The following is a 17,190-nucleotide window of genomic DNA, read 5'->3' on the forward strand; positions in this document are numbered from 1 at the left end:
AAGAGCTGTGTGCTGCTACACTTGCGGATGATCTTTGCCAGTATCTCTCTGCTGTAATTCTCAACGGCTGGCCATCCTCTTCCAAAGAAGTGCCGCACTGCCTTCACTCCTACTGTATGAGAGATGAGCTCACCATGTCTGATGGTGTCATCCTGCGGGGTCATTGCTTCGTGATTCCGGCTGCCCTTCCGACATTCTAAACCCAGTAGATGCACCAGGGCCATCCCGGCCTGGAGGCTACCAAACGTAGGGCCCGTGAAACCACGTTCTGCCCCTCCATGTACAGTGACATTGACCGTGCTGTCTCGTTTTGTGCACCCTGCAATGCCTTGCGTCCACACCTGCCACGGGATCCCATGCTGTTCCATGATATTCCTTATCTTCCGTGGTTCATTTTTGCGGCTGATCTCTTCAAATGGAGGGGGAAGAAGTACCTGGTACTAGTTGACTCCTATTCAGGATTGTTTGAGATAAACTACTTGCCCAGCACCACAAGTCAAATGGTCATTGCAAAGCTGAAGAGACACTTTGCAGCACATGGAACCCCACAGCAGCTGATCACTGATAATGCCATGCAATTCAAGAGTAGACAGTTCGAGGACTTTGCGAACACATGGGACTTCCAGCACTAGACTAGTAGTCCACACTACCCACAGTCAAATGGATTGGCAGAGCGTGCAGTCCGCTCTGCAAAGCACCTAATGTAGAAGTGTGCACGAGATGGATCGGGCATATACTTGGCACTGTTAAACTTGAGAAACACGCCGCGAGATAGACTTACATCCCCTGCACAGTGCCTATTAGTATGGTGTACCCGCACAGGCGCCCCGATGGCAAAGCAGCTCCTGCAACCCAGAGTATAGCCACAGGTATGGGAGAACATCAGCAAGCACAGAATGGCTGCCAAAGCTTCCTATGACAGATCAGCATACCGCCTGCCACCACTGTCTCCAGGCCAGCCTGTCTGCATGCAAACCGAGCAAGGATTTGACAGAATAGCAGTGGTTCAGCATCCTGCAGGTCGTCCAAATAGCTACGTGGTACAGTCTGATAATGCCCTCTATGAACGCAACCGCCGCCATCTGTTAAGTGTACCTGAAGTAAGCTCTACACAGCCTGACTTCTACCACAGCTGCAGCCAATGTCAGTGATGATTCGCATTGCATGGACAGTCCTTCCTCAGAAACCACTTCTGACGTAATAGAGCCCTCTGGTGTCACAGCAGACATGCCTATAGGTTCCCAGTGCACCATTACCAGATCGGGCCGTGTGTCCAAACCCAACCCAAAGTTCCAAGATTTTATTGTATAATGTCTTTTCTTTTGTTCACGCCTAACATTGTCGCATTTGTTTCACCTATATTCTGCATCCTTCCAGTTTGAAAGGGGGGATGTAAATGCATGCTGTGCATCATGGGAGATGATGTCATGCCAAGGTGACTCACTTCCTGTTTGTCTCTGGTTACTTCCACTTGGTGTCTGGCTCATGCTGAGTAAAGACCTGTATTACATTGATGCTGCAAGTGTCGTCCTGATTTTGTTGTTACACATCTACACTCACAATCACTGCTCCATACACCCACTCTCTCTGCTCCCTACACTCACTCTTACTGCTCCCAACACCCACTCTCTGCTCCCTACACTCACCCTCACTGCTCCCTACACCCACTCTCTCTGCTCCCTACACCCACTCTCTCTGTTCCCCTCACTCTCCCACTCTCACTGCTTCCTACACTCTCCCTCACTGCTCCCTACACCCACTCTCTCTGCTCCCCCCACTTTCCCACTCTCACTGCTTCCTACACTCACCCTCACTGCTTCCTACACCCACTCTCCCTGCTCCCCTCACTCTCCCACCCTCACTGCTTCCTACACCCACTCTCCCTGCTCCCCTCACTCTCCCACCCTCACTGCTTCCTACACCCACTCTCCCTGCTCCCCTCACTCTCCCACCCTCACTGCTCCCTACACCCACTCTCTCTGCTCCCTACACTCACCCTCACTGCTCCCTACACCCACTTTCTCTGCTCCCCTTACTCACCCACCCTCACTGCTTCCTACACTCACCCTCACTGCTCCCTACACCCACTCTCTCTGCTTCCCTCACTCACAGCTCCCGACACTCTTCCTCACTGCTCCCTATACCCACTCTCTCTACTTCCGTCACTCACTGTTCCCTACACTCACCCACCCTCACTGCTCCCTACACCCACCCTCACTGCTTGATAACCTCACCCTGATTGTTCCCTAGTCCTCTCCCTACACTCAACCTTACTCACTGCTCTCCACAACGACCAGGGCCATAACTAGGTGTGCGCAGTTGCCCTGTGGGTGCACCATCTATAGACACCCCCCGACTGGCCGCCTATTCCCTCATGCGGTCCGCTGACAGCCGCTCCTCCCGCTCCCCTGTGCGCTCTGTCTGCAGCAGAGCATCTGCCGTCTATCGCCCTCAGCCCCAAGCTCTCACTCTTATGCCCCTATATTTTTGTCGCACGCCTACGGCGCGCACTGGCCCAATATTTAATATGGGGGAGGCGCCGATGCTGTTTCTTGCATGCAGCGCAAAAATGTCTAGTTACAGCACTGCGCTTACTCAACATCCCTCCTCTTCTCCTGCCCTATGGCTATGCCTCAAGGTTTAACCCCCGTCAGGCGAAATGTCCGTCTGTCACCCTTATCCTGCTCTAATCTGCTTATTGTCATTACTGTGAATTTAGCAATAACACTATAAATATCAAATCAAATAATCACAGGCGATATCTTCAGCTTGTTATAGAACACTGCACTGCCAATTATTTATCAGTCAATCTTAATAGGCTTGACCCTGCACTCATCCTGTAAAATACGCACATACCTTGTGTCATGTTACAGCGGCAGCGGAGATTTCCATGTAATAAGCAATTTACATTCATAGAATTATCACACCAAAGCGATGTTCCAAGGTCAGTAAGAATTACAGTGCACGTATTGTACATTTATGTTTTGTACTGACCTGAATCAGTTGCACATTCTGGTTGGGATCCGGTCTGAAGATCGACACTGTCTAGGTCGACAATGTTTAGGTTGACCACTATAGGTCGACAGTCACTAGGTCGACAGGGTTGGAAGGTTGACAGGGTTTCTAGGTCGATATGTGCTAGGTCGACAGGTCAGAAGATCGACTTTTTCATACTTTACGATCCACGTGGACTACGATCGGAATGGTAATCTGTGCCGAGCGAAGCGGTAGCGGGGCGAAGCACCTTGCCCGAAGCATGCCGAGCGAAGCGAGCCATGCGAGGGGACACGGTGCACTAATTCGGCTTCCCGGTCACACTACGCAGAATATGACGCACACAAGAAAAAAACTAATGTCGACCTTTTGACCTGTCGACCTAGCACATGTCGACCTACAAACCCTGTCAACCTTCCAACCCTGTCGACCTAGTGACTGTCGACCTATAGTGGTCGACCTAAACATTGTCGACCTAGACACTGTCGATTTGATGATCCACACCCATTCTGGTTATACTGAGTATTCTGTAACAATGTGTAAAAATTCCACCAAAACTGCGGTATATAGGGGGTTATTCAGGCTTCTTAGCAAACCAAAAAAGTTAGCAAATGGGCAAACCCATGTTGCACTGCAGGTGAGGCGGATGTAACATGTGCAGAGATGTAGATTTGGGTGGGGTGTGTTCAAACTGAAATCTAAATTGCAGTGTACAGATGGATCCTCGCTCATCTAGGCTTCTCTGCTGCGCCTAGGTGCGCCAAGGCTTATTAGCATAAGTCTTTCATCTATTGTTCTCAGCTGCAATACAATACAAAAAGAGCAATACAGCAGGGGATACAGGGGGTAATTCAGACCTGATCGCTCGCTAGCTGTTTTTTTTTTTTTTTTTGCAGTTCTGCGTTCGCATAGTCGATGCCCATCGGGGAGTGTATTTTAGCTGTGCAAGGGTGCGATCGCATGTTTGCAGCCGAGCGGTACAAAAAGATCTTGTGCAGTTTCTGAGTATCCCAGGACTTACTCAGCCGCTGCGATCACTACAGCCTGTCCGGGACCAGACTTGACGTCAGACACCCGCCCTGCAAACACTTGGGAATGCCTGCGTTTTTCCAAACACTCCCAGAAAATGGTCAGTTGACACCCACAAATGCACTCTTCCTGTCAATCACTGTGACATCACCCATGCGAATGGACCCATCGCTGTACCGGTGTGACGCGCCAGCGCTTTGGGGTGCATACGTATGTACAGTTCTGACCTGATCGCAGCGCTGCAAAAACCGCTAGAGAACAATCAGCTCTGAATTACCCCCTAAATCATTACAGCAGGGGATTAAGTCCGACTGCCCTTGCTCAGTTAATCCTATTAAAGTGATAGATGAGGACGGCTCCATCTGTAGAAATTAAGCAGTGTAAAAATGAATGCAGCTGTGATAGCACTGTATGGTGATGCACCAGGCGGCCTCTATTACAAGAAGATGCCTCCTACTGCAGTGGTGATCTCTTTCCCACCATCGAGCGGCTTATGGCACTCATTATACCATGCAATCCGCCTGTCGCAGAGGCCAGGAAATCGTCAGCTTATGACGGAGATCTCTGACCTCTTCCCTCCCCCTTAATGGCAGCAACACGCCTCCATTTTCACAAACAGAGGCCGTCACCGCCCCCGGTGGCACTCGCAGTCTGGTGCCATCCAGCTTCCATTGTCGCAGGACCCGTTTGCGCACATGTGAAGAGTGGGTCCTGTGCATGCACAAAATACAGTGAACGCCGGAACTTTGGCAATGATAGTGCAGCACATACCGCCCCTGTGTTAAGTTCGATTAACTTTCAGGAAAAACCAATACCTTATTGCACAGTTGTACGGGCCGCTGCGGCCGCTAAGTGTACGCGCAAAACCCTTATGAATATGTATACACGTTTGCATAAGCACGCCGACACGCAGTGAGCACAATGTAGCTACACGTGTGGCTGAATACACCTTAAACCTTTAACAGAAATGGAATGCGACACCAGTAGTTATATGTTATGTTGTGGTCCAACGCAGCAACAAATATTCACTTAAAAGGGGTAAAAACAGAATATACAACACTATTACAGAGAAGAAGCTACAACCAATGGATACATACGTTTGTTCGCCTGCGCCACCCGGATCCGGTCCTCAGTCAGTCTGGAAAGATAACCTTCAGGGAATAGACTAAGGCCGGCCAGGAGGCTTGGCTTTTATACAGTAGTTCAAAGCATGAAACAATAGAAACTGTAAGCTCTTCATCCATAGGTCAAGGGGCAGGTCATCTACAGTATGTGAGGGGTCATAGGTTGGTTTGAACAGGTGGGCGATGCTTGGTCCAGGTGCACTTGCTGGTGTCCGCCACTGGGTTCCCGCCGAATATCAGGAGTACAGTACATACAGTGAGATATGAATATTGTATTCCTGCGCATAACTATGCGCAGAAGCATGCGATTATCTGCAAACTGCGATTGGAATATTGCCCTTGAAGGTGGATACCAAACACTATGTTCTGACCTATTTCTGTCCCCTCACATCCTGCAAAGCTGAATACCTCCGTTTCTATTCATTCTAAGCAAGTGTAGGTTGCTGGTGTGGTGCGTGTGGACTATGGGGGGTCATTCCGAGTTGTTCGCTCGTTGCCGATTTTCGCAATGGAGCTATTAAGGCAAAAATGCGCATGCGCATGGTACGCAGTGCGCATGCGCTAAGTATTTTAGCTCTAAACTTAGTAGATCTACTCACGTCCGACCGAAGAATTTCCATCGTTGAAGTGATCGGAGTGTGATTGACAGGAAGTGGGTGTTTCTGGGCGGAAACTGACCGTTTTCTGGGAGTGTGCGGAAAAACGCAGGCGTACCAGGATAAAACGCGGGAGTGTCTGGAGAAACGGGGGAGTGGCTGGCCGAACGCAGGGCGTGTTTGTGACGTCAAACCAGGAACGAAACGGGCTGAGCTGATCGCAGTGTAGGAGTAAGTCTCGAGCTACTCAGAAACTGCTAAGAATTTTCTATTCGCAATTCTGCTAAACTTAGATACACTCCCAGAGGGCGGCGGCCTAGCGTGTGCAATGCTGCTAAAAGCAGCTAGCGAGCGAACAACTCGGAATGACCCCCAATGTGTGAATAATGCACTATGTGTATAAAATATAGAATATGTCTTTGTGGCATTTCTATGCGTATGCTACCTTATTTACTCATACCACGCGCCAAAACGCAAGGCCCGCGAGCCAATGTACGCAGCGTGCGGGTAAGCGCACACACAGCAGAACAAGTACACGCACGGAGGCCACTCTGTGTGGTGTTTGTACGTGATGCATGTGGGTATAATATTTTTGACTTAAACACCTGAATGACCCTCTGGTAGCGAATATGTTCACGCATTTCTGAAAAAGAGGCATGGTAAATGCACCACGTTATTACGGTGCCAGTATAGTTGCCCACACTACGCAATAGGTAAGCAACTGAGGGCGGGGGAGCTTCATTCTAACATAATGCGACCACACCCCAGTAAGGCATGACCACACCAACTTTTAAGAGGCAGACTGTCATGGGTGCTCTCATCTTCTGTTCTTGGGAGTATGGCGCTGAGCAGCGCCACCACCAATTAAAGGGCGCTGCTGTGGCTCCCGAGTCCCCCTCCCTCCTCCTCCTCCCCTGCATAGGATCTGCAAACAGCTGCTGCACCGAAGAGCCTGACTGCCTGAGCCAGCGGAGAGACAGTAAATATCTATCATCTATTCTGTCTGTCTGTCTACCCATCTATTCTGTTCGCCGTAATGTGTAAAAAGTGGACTCTGCCTGCCGTAATGTGGAAAAAGGGAAAAAAGGGGACGCTGTCTGCCGTAACATGTAAAAAGGGGACGCTGTCTGCCCTAACGTGTAAAAAGAGGACACTGTCTGCCGTAACGTGTAAAAAGGGGACACTGTCTGCCGTAACGTGTTTAAAGGAGACTCTGCCTGCCGTAACGTGTAAAAAGGGGGACTCTGTCTGCCGTAATGTGTAAAAAGGGGACGCTGTCTGCCGTAATGTGTAAAAGGGGGCTAAAACGTGACTATGGCGCGAACTGCTCCTATTTTACATAAGGGGGGGGGGCGCCGATGCCATTTCTTGCACACAGCGCTAAAGTGTCTAGTTGCGGCACTGATTGAACCACTTCTGATTGGCTGTTTGTGAATGCTCTGCTGATGCTGACTGGTGATTCCTTCATCACTCGGGCATATATTACGCTTTTATGATCGTGTTTAAGCTTCAGGTCCTATATACCTTTTTACTAATACAACACTTTGGGGGATATTCAATTGTTTTGAAAAGTCAGTTGGGTGTCTGTTTTTTCCCATCTAACAGACAGGAAAAAAACAAACACCCAACCAACTTTTCAAACATTTGAATTCCCCCCTTTGACTTTATTCATGAATGTGTAACCTGCAGTCTTAATTTTATTGTCAACCGTCAATTTCCAGCGCCTTCCTGTATCCTTGGCTAGCAAACAGTAAATAAACCCTTCCGAAACTCTGAGGCCCTCGCAGACCCTCCCCCAGCCAATGCTTGGCTTGTAAATGAGGGGACTGGATCAATACGCTCGGGGGTAAGGTTTAAACAATAAATGGATTTCTTTTTAATAAACTTTCAGACCATCTGCATTTAGATGAACATTAATATGACGAGAGAAAAGTTACTAAATAATTCAGCAGCATAATCAATAACAAAGGTTCTGAGCATTGTGTGACTCCAATTAAAAGTGATTTAAGGAGGAGATAGCTAAACAAATATTGACTGACACAACCTTGTTACACTGTATATTGTGCGACGTCCAGCGTTATTTATTGGACGGTAGTCACTTTAGGTATTTAGCATGGACAGAATGCTAAGAATACATTTGTAGAAAGTTTGTCAATATCTTTGAAGTCAGAATCAGTTCTCCATGTGATCCTGTGAGGTAAATTTACTAAGATGGGAGTTCTGTTTAAGATGGGATGTTGCCCATAGCAACCAATCACATTCCAGGTATTATCTTCAAGAAGGTACTAGACAAATGAGAAGTAGAATCGGATTGGTTGCTATGGGCAACATCCCATCTTCAATAGAACTCACATCTTAGTAAATTTACCCCTGTGAGTCAAATACAGAGACCAAAATATCCTCCTTGAGTTTTCTTCACACTGCATATTACGGCACATTATCCTTCTCACAGAAATCAGAATTCATGGGGGCCATTCCGCAGCGCCACAATTTCCTGACACGATACGCTGATTGGTCATCAAAACAGACAATCGGTGGACATTGATGATCGTGATCTGTCAGGAAAATTCAGCATGTTAAAAGTCCCACCCACTATATCATAAAACGACCCCCTTTAATTATAGCTACAGTACAGTATTTCATTGTTTCTGTATGGTTTAGCTTCATTTATGTCTAACATTAACTATAAGAGTGTTGGGATTTCAGTACTGTCTACATTACAGATGTTACCTTTTATAGCACTTTCATTATTTTTATTTCATTTGTTGGAAAACGCTTTCCCATATAAACTGGTGATGCGCGGTCCTGTGGAAACTTGGAAAGTGTAGGCTAAATGTTCCTTCTCCAATCCTTCCATCATTTTTATATTGGCTTTTACATGAGGGTGCAAAACACCCAGCTGATGTTCTGAAAGAAACACCCTGATACTAGAAACTGGAGAATAGGAGATATATTCCCAAAATATGTCCAACCTCAGCAGAACCACTTCCAATAAAGGTGGGGGCATGATGTCACAGAAGGTCATATATACTCTGCAGGTCATACTTGCCTACCTGACCCTCTCCATGAGGGAGAAAATGCTCTGTTCCTGGACTTTCCTGGTAATGTATGATTGGCATCACCTGTGGTGAAACACCTTTCTTATCAATTACCTAGCTCACCACAGGTGATGGCAATCATACATTACCAGGAAAGTCCAGGAACAGAGCATTTTCTCCCTCATGGAGAGGGTCAGGTAGGCAAGTATGCTGCAGGTCCGCATGCCTTGCAGATTCATACCTTCCAGGACCATTATAGAGAATCATTTCCCAGCATATTTACAAGTACTACTAAAGGTGCAGTTACCATAGCTGGCATCTGTGACATACAGTATAATGAGAACATAGGCCCTCATTCCGAGTTGTTCGCTCGGTAAAAATCTTCGCATCGCAGCGTTTTTCCGCTTAATGCGCATGCGCAATGTCCGCACTGCGACTGCGCCAAGTAAATTTGCTATGCACTTAGTAATTTTACTCACGGCTTTTTCATCGTTCTGGCGATCGTAATGTGATTGACAGGAAATGGGTGTTACTGGGCGGAAACAGGCCGTTTTATGGGCGTGTGGGAAAAAACGCTACCGTTTCCGGAAAAAACGCAGGAGTGGCCGGAGAAACGGAGGAGTGTCTGGGCGAACGCTGGGTGTGTTTGTGACGTCAAACCAGGAACGACAAGCACTGAACTGATCGCAGATGCAGAGTAAGTCTGAAGCTACTCAGAAACTGCTACGAGGTGTGTAATCGCAATATTGCGAATACATCGTTCGCAATTTTAAGATGCTAAGATTCACTCCCAGTAGGCGGCGGCTTAGCGTGAGCAACTCTGCTAAAATCGCCTTGCGAGCGAACAACTCGGAATGACCCCCATAGACAGCAATATAACAGTGTCCCCTATCTTCCTGTGTACCATGAAAAGCAGCATGACTAAACTAGGAAATCTATAGTTAAATTGTTTTATTTGCAAAGTGCAAACTGCCTCCCTCCCCCAGGCGCATGCTGTAATCCCATGTGTATATTCTGTGTTAGAAGTGGAGTGCGCTCTACTGTACAGTCTCCAACAACATGGCTTCTCTAGAGAAACTTCATTACCTAACCAAGATGGCCACTGATCTGCGTATGTGCGGCACCATCTTGCCACTGTGTAAGAGTAACATGGTGGAGTATAGCAGTGACGTGCGGTGAGGTCAATGGCTGGGGAGGCACTGGCTTCTCCAGTACATCCCCAGCAGCAAAAGAATACAAACCTCAGCTCACTTTTTAGGAACAGCAGATACATTAGCGTACATGGGGGGGATGGGCTGGTAATGCATATTGTGTATATACTGTGATTACAGGACAGACTCCAAAGTACCAAGACAGCTCCAGACCTACTAGCACCCTGAGCGAGATCTTTTGAAGTGTCCTCCCCTCTCTCCAATGTGCGCACGCTCCTAGGAAAGTGGATGTGGCCTCGAAACTATACTGTATATCGTGTTATCGAATTACAAATATATATATACTGTATTATCATCCCCCCTACATACACAATTGGCAGCCTTACTCATAATGCCCACAGTAGTGCTCCTTACACCTAATGCCCCAGTATAGTTACAGATAAAAGTAATGCTCTAATATACTGCCAGTTACATGTAATGCCCTAGTATACTGCCAGATAAATTGAATGCCCCAGTATAATGCCAGATAAATGTAATGCCCCCAGTATAGTGCCAGTTACACGTAATGCCCCCAGTATAGTGTCGGTTACATGTAATGCCCCACTATAGTGCCAGATACACGTAATGCCCCAGTATAGTGCCAATTATACGTAATGCTTCCTGTAGTGCCAGTTACATGTAATGCTTCCTGTATTCCCAGTTACACTTATGCCCCCTGTAGTGCCAGTTACACTTAAAACGCAGGTCATTTATGCACCAAATAAAAGGGAAGAAATTACATACAGTACACATGGGTATTACAGAGACACAATAACTGCGTGCCAGGATTCCGATACCCACATGATGATATATAACCATACATTAAGCTGTTCCATCAGTTACAACAAGGGTTATATTGCTCACAACGAACTACCAATGTTGATGGTGATGCTGAAGAAACAACTACCATCAAAATATGTTCAATAGTTCAGCAGCCAGAATACGGAGAGCACTTTGAATCAGGCGGATTATAGGAGGGGAAATAGGGGCGGTCGTCCCGGGACCCCACACATTAGGAGCCCCCACACACTGCCCCCAGACTCTCTACTGCTCACATAAAACGAAAGCATTTAGCTGTCTCCGGCTGCTGTTAGGGAACAGCTCAGCCGCCGAGGAGCTTTCAGTGAAGTCAGTCTCCTGGGTGGTGTCAGCGGGGGTCGAGTGAGCACTGACCGTATCTTCCACACTGATGTTCCTCCAGCGGGATCCAGTCAGTATAACGTGTCGCAATCCATGTTCCAACCGCCTCCCGCCTACCCCCTCACGGCCGCCTAAAGCCTGAATGCGGGGAACCCGCCACAGTCACTGCATCCCTGGCCAGCGTCTAGCCGGATAGACAATGCGGTGGCCTCCCACCGACCTTCAGGTCTTCTGGGCACGTGAGTGCAAGCTCTTCTGCCCAGTCTCTCATTCTATTTCAGCCCTCTCATTCCATGCCTGTCTCTTTCCCCAGTGCCTCTGTCTCCATGTCCCCTCTCTTTCCCATGCCTCCCTCTCACTCCCCATGCATGTCTTTTCCCCATGCCTCTCTCTCCCTTTGCCCCCCCTTTCTCCGTGCCCCCTCTCTCCCCTCCATGCCTCTCTGTCTTCGTGTCCCCACCTCTCTCTTGCTCTGTGTTTGTGCAGATATATAAACTTTTACCATTTTATTTAAAGGGGCCCCCCCAGTCATTAATCCAGCCCTGAATGGAATCAGTGACAATGGCCCTCATTCCGAGTTGTTCGCTCGCAAGCTGCTTTTAGCAGCATTGCACACGCTAAGCAGCCGCCTACTGGGAGTGATCTTAGCTTAGCAAAATTGCTAAGATAAAGTGGTAGCATAGCCAGGTGTGACAGTAGAGGGGGTATACAGAGGCACGAGTCAGATAAAGTGGTAACAAAGGCAGGTGTAACAGTAGAGGGGTATACAGAGACACGAGTCAGATAAAGTGGTAGCATAGCCAGGTGTGACAGTAGAGGGGGTATACAGAGGCACGAGTCAGATAAAGTGGTAACATAGGCAGGTGTAACAGTAGAGGGGTATACAGAGGCACGAGTCAGATAAAGTGGTAGCATAGCCAGGTGTGACAGTAGAGGGTGTATACAGAGGGATGGGTAAGGTGAAGTGGTAACATATGTACAGTAGGTGTGACAGTAATGTGACAGCTTATGCGATCCAACCCACACTTTCCCGATGACTTACTCAGACTGCAGTCGCAGATGAACATCGTGACCATTGGTCGTGTTGTTCATTTCAAACTGCGATAGCATCGCAGTTTCAGCAATCGCTAATGCAGGAAGGAGCTGGTACGCACTTACTCTTTCATTTGCATTGCTAAGAATCATAATGAAAAACTGCTAAGAGCAGCTTTGCAATTACAATCTAACCTGAATAAGGCCCTTGAACAGGTGTGACAGTAAAGAGGGAATACAGAGGCACGGGTCAGGTAAAGGGGTAACATAGGCAGTTGTGACAGTATGGGGGTTTACAGAGGCACAGGTCAGATAAAGTGATTACCTAGGCAGGTGTGATAGTAGGGGGGGGGGGGGGGGACAGAGGCACGGATCAGATAAAGTGGTAACATAGGCAGGAGTGATAGCAGAGAGGGGGGTACACAGAGGCATGGGTCAGATAAAGTGGTAACATAGGTAGGAGCGATAGTAGAGAGGGGGGTTTACAGAGGCACGGGTAAGAAAAAGTGGTAACAGGCAGGTGTGATAGTAGAGGGGGGGGGGGGCAGAGGCACGGGTAAGAAAAAGTGGTAACAGGCAGGTGTGATAGTAGGGGGGGGGGGGGGGGGCAGAGGCACGGATCAGATAGAGTGGTAACCTAGGCAGGTGTGACAGTTCAGGGGAGTGGGGTATACAGAGGCACGGATCAGATAAAGTAGTAATATAGGCAGGAGTGACAGTTGAGAGGAGGGGGGAATACAGAGACACAGATCACATAAAGTGGTAACATAGACAGGAGTGATAGTAGAGCATGCTTGCCTACACTCCCACATTCTGCGGGAGGCTCCTGTTCTACCGCTCTGTCTCCCATGCCCCGCAAAACCCTCCCCATCTAAAAACCCCAGGGGCAGCGCAAAGTCACCCAGCACAGTCAACAAGCCACCATGGAGAGCTTACAGCACAGGGGTTAATTCAGACCTGATCGCTAGGCTGCGTTTTCTCACAGCCTGCGATCAGGTCCTAACTGCGCATGTGTATGCACTGCAATGTGCAGGCGTGACGGACCTCAGCAATGGGGATCGATGCATAGCGATGGGATGGTGTGAAAAAAGCAATCGCACGGGCGATTGCAAGGAGATTGACAGGAAGAGGGCGTTTGTGGGTGTCAACTGACCGTATTCAGAGAGTGTATGGAAAAATGCAGGCGTGTCCATGCGTTTGCAGGGAGGGTGTCTGACATCAATTCCAGTCCCGGACAGGCTGAAGTGATTGCAGCGGCTGAGTAGGTCCAGGGCTGCGCAGAGACTGCACAAAATCAGTTTTTGCAGCTCTGCTACACATGCGATCGCACACTTGCACAGCTAAAATGCCCTCCTCCTGTAGGCGATGACAATCTGATCGCAGGACCTGACCCCTATGTTTGTATGTGGGTGATGTGTGTGTAGGCTGGCACTGACCCCTCTGTTTGTGTGTAGGTGACGTGTGTTTGTAGGGTGGCACTACCCCTGTGTTTGTGTGAGCGCCTGAAATTTTTCGGGTTTTGTGTTTTGGTTTTGGGTTCGGTTCCGCGGCCGTGTTTTGGGTTCGAACGCGTTTTGGCAAAACCTCACCGAATTTTTTTTGTCGGATTCGGGTGTGTTTTGGATTCGGGTGTTTTTTTCAAAAAACACTAAAAAACAGCTTAAATCATAGAATTTGGGGGTCATTTTGATCCCAAAGTATTATTAACCTCAAAAACCATAATTTACACTCATTTTCAGTCTATTCTGAATACCTCACACCTCACAATATTATTTTTAGTCCTAAAATTTGCACCGAGGTCGCTGTGTGAGTAAGATAAGCGACCCTAGTGGCCGACACAAACACCGGGCCCATCTAGGAGTGGCACTGCAGTGTCACGCAGGATGTCCCTTCCAAAAAACCCTCCCCAAACAGCACATGACGCAAAGAAAAAAAGAGGCGCAATGAGGTAGCTGTGTGAGTAAGATTAGCGACCCTAGTGGCCGACACAAACACCGGGCCCATCTAGGAGTGGCACTGCAGTGTCACGCAGGATGTCCCTTCCAAAAAACCCTCCCCAATCAGCACATGATGCAAAGAAAAAGAAAAGAAAAAAGAGGTGCAAGATGGAATTGTCCTTGGGCCCTCCCACCCACCCTTATGTTGTATAAACAAAACAGGACATGCACACTTTAACCAACCCATCATTTCAGTGACAGGGTCTGCCACACGACTGTGACTGATATGACGGGTTGGTTTGGACCCCCACCAAAAAAGAAGCAATTAATCTCTCCTTGCACAAACTGGCTCTACAGAGGCAAGATGTCCACCTCATCTTCACCCTCCGACCGATATATCACCGTGTACATCCCCCTCCTCACAGATTATCAATTCGTCCCCACTGGAATCCACCATCTCAGCTCCCTGTGTACTTTGTGGAGGCAATTGCTGCTGGTCAATGTCTCCGCGGAGGAATTGATTATAATTCATTTTAATGAACATCATCTTCTCCACATTTTCTGGATGTAACCTCGTACGCCGATTGCTGACAAGGTGAGCGGCGGCACTAAACACTCTTTCGGAGTACACACTTGTGGGAGGGCAACTTAGGTAGAATAAAGCCAGTTTGTGCAAGGGCCTCCAAATTGCCTCTTTTTCCTGCCAGTATAAGTACGGACTGTGTGACGTGCCTACTTGGATGCGGTCACTCATATAATCCTCCACCATTCTATCAATGTTGAGAGAATCATATGCAGTGACAGTAGACGACATGTCCGTAATCGTTGTCAGGTCCTTCAGTCCGGACCAGATGTCAGCATCAGCAGTCGCTCCAGACTGCCCTGCATCACCGCCAGCGGGTGGGCTCGGAATTCTGAGCCTTTTCCTCGCACCCCCAGTTGCGGGAGAATGTGAAGGAGGAGATGTTGACAGGTCGCGTTCCGCTTGACTTGACAATTTTGTCACCAGCAGGTCTTTCAACCCCAGCAGACCTGTGTCTGCCGGAAAGAGAGATCCAAGGTAGGCTTTAAATCTAGGATCGAGCACGGTGGCCAAAATGTAGTGCTCTGATTTCAACAGATTGACCACCCGTGAATCCTTGTTAAGCGAATTAAGGGCTGCATCCACAAGTCCCACATGCCTAGCGGAATCGCTCCCTTTTAGCTCCTTCTTCAATGCCTCCAGCTTCTTCTGCAAAAGCCTGATGAGGGGAATGACCTGACTCAGGCTGGCAGTGTCTGAACTGACTTCACGTGTGGCAAGTTCAAAGGGCATCAGAACCTTGCACAACGTTGAAATCATTCTCCACTGCACTTGAGACAGGTGCATTCCACCTCCTATATCGTGCTGAATTGTATAGGCTTGAATGGCCTTTTGCTGCTCCTCCAACCTCTGAAGCATATAGAGGGTTGAATTCCACCTCGTTACCACTTCTTGCTTCAGATGATGGCAGGGCAGGTTCAGTAGTTTTTGGTGGTGCTCCAGTCTTCTGTACGTGGTGCCTGTACGCCGAAAGTGTCCCGCAATTTTTCTGGCCACCGACAGCATCTCTTGCACGCCCCTGTCGTTTTTTAAAAAATTCTGCACCACCAAATTCAAGGTATGTGCAAAACATGGGACGTGCTGGAATTTGCCCATATTTAATGCACACACAATATTGCTGGCGTTGTCCGATGCCACAAATCCACAGGAGAGTCCAATTGGGGTAAGCCATTCCGCGATGATCTTCCTCAGTTGCCGTAAGAGGTTTTCAGCTGTGTGCGTATTCTGGAAAGCGGTGATACAAAGCGTAGCCTGCCTAGGAAAGAGTTGGCGTTTGCGAGATGCTGCTACTGGTGCCGCCGCTGCTGTTCTTGCGGCGGGAGTCCATACATCTACCCAGTGGGCTGTCACAGTCATATAGTCCTGACCCTGCCCTGCTCCACTTGTCCACATGTCCGTGGTTAAGTGGACATTGGGTACAACTGCATTTTTTAGGACACTGGTGAGTCTTTTTCTGACGTCCGTGTACATTCTCGGTATCGCCTGCCTAGAGAAGTGGAACCTAGATGGTATTTGGTAACGGGGGCACACTGCCTCAATAAATTGTCTAGTTCCCTGTGAACTAACGGCGGATACCGGACGCACGTCTAACACCAACATAGTTGTCAAGGACTCAGTTATCCGCTTTGCAGTAGGATGACTGCTGTGATATTTCATCTTCCTCGCAAAGGACTGTTGAACAGTCAATTGCTTACTGGAAGTAGTACAAGTGGGCTTACGACTTCCCCTCTGGGATGACCATCGACTCCCAGCGGCAACAACAGCAGCGCCAGCAGCAGTAGGCGTTACACGCAAGGATGCATCGGAGGAATCCCAGGCAGGAGAGGACTCGTCAGAATTGCCAGTGACATGGCCTGCAGGACTATTGGCATTCCTGGGGAAGGAGGAAATTGACACTGAGGGAGTTGGTGGGGTGGTTTGCGTGAGCTTGGTTACAAGAGGAAGGGATTTACTGGTCAGTGGACTGCTTCCGCTGTCACCCAAAGTTTTTGAACTTGTCACTGACTTATTATGAATGCGCTGCAGGTGACGTATAAGGGAGGATGTTCCGAGGTGGTTAACGTCCTTACCCCTACTTATTACAGCTTGACAAAGGGAACACACGGCTTGACACCTGTTGTCCGCATTTCTGGTGAAATACCTCCACACCGAAGAGCTGATTTTTTTGGTATTTTCACCTGGCATGTCAACGGCCATATTCCTCCCACGGACAACAGGTGTCTCCCCGGGTGCCTGACTTAAACAAACCACCTCACCATCAGAATCCTCCTGGTCAATTTCCTCCCCAGCGCCAGCAACACCCATATCCTCCTCATCCTGGTGTACTTCAACACTGACATCTTCAATCTGACTATCAGGAACTGGACTGCGGGTGCTCCTTCCAGCACTTGCAGGGGGCGTGCAAATGGTGGAAGGCGCATGCTCTTCACGTCCAGTGTTGGGAAGGTCAGGCATCGCAACCGACACAATTGGACTCTCCTTGTGGATTTGGGATTTCGAAGAATGCACAGTTCTTTGCTGTGCTGCT

Source organism: Pseudophryne corroboree, chromosome 4 (assembly GCF_028390025.1).
Source record: "Pseudophryne corroboree isolate aPseCor3 chromosome 4, aPseCor3.hap2, whole genome shotgun sequence".
In the NCBI taxonomy this organism is placed as follows: domain Eukaryota; kingdom Metazoa; phylum Chordata; class Amphibia; order Anura; family Myobatrachidae; genus Pseudophryne; species Pseudophryne corroboree.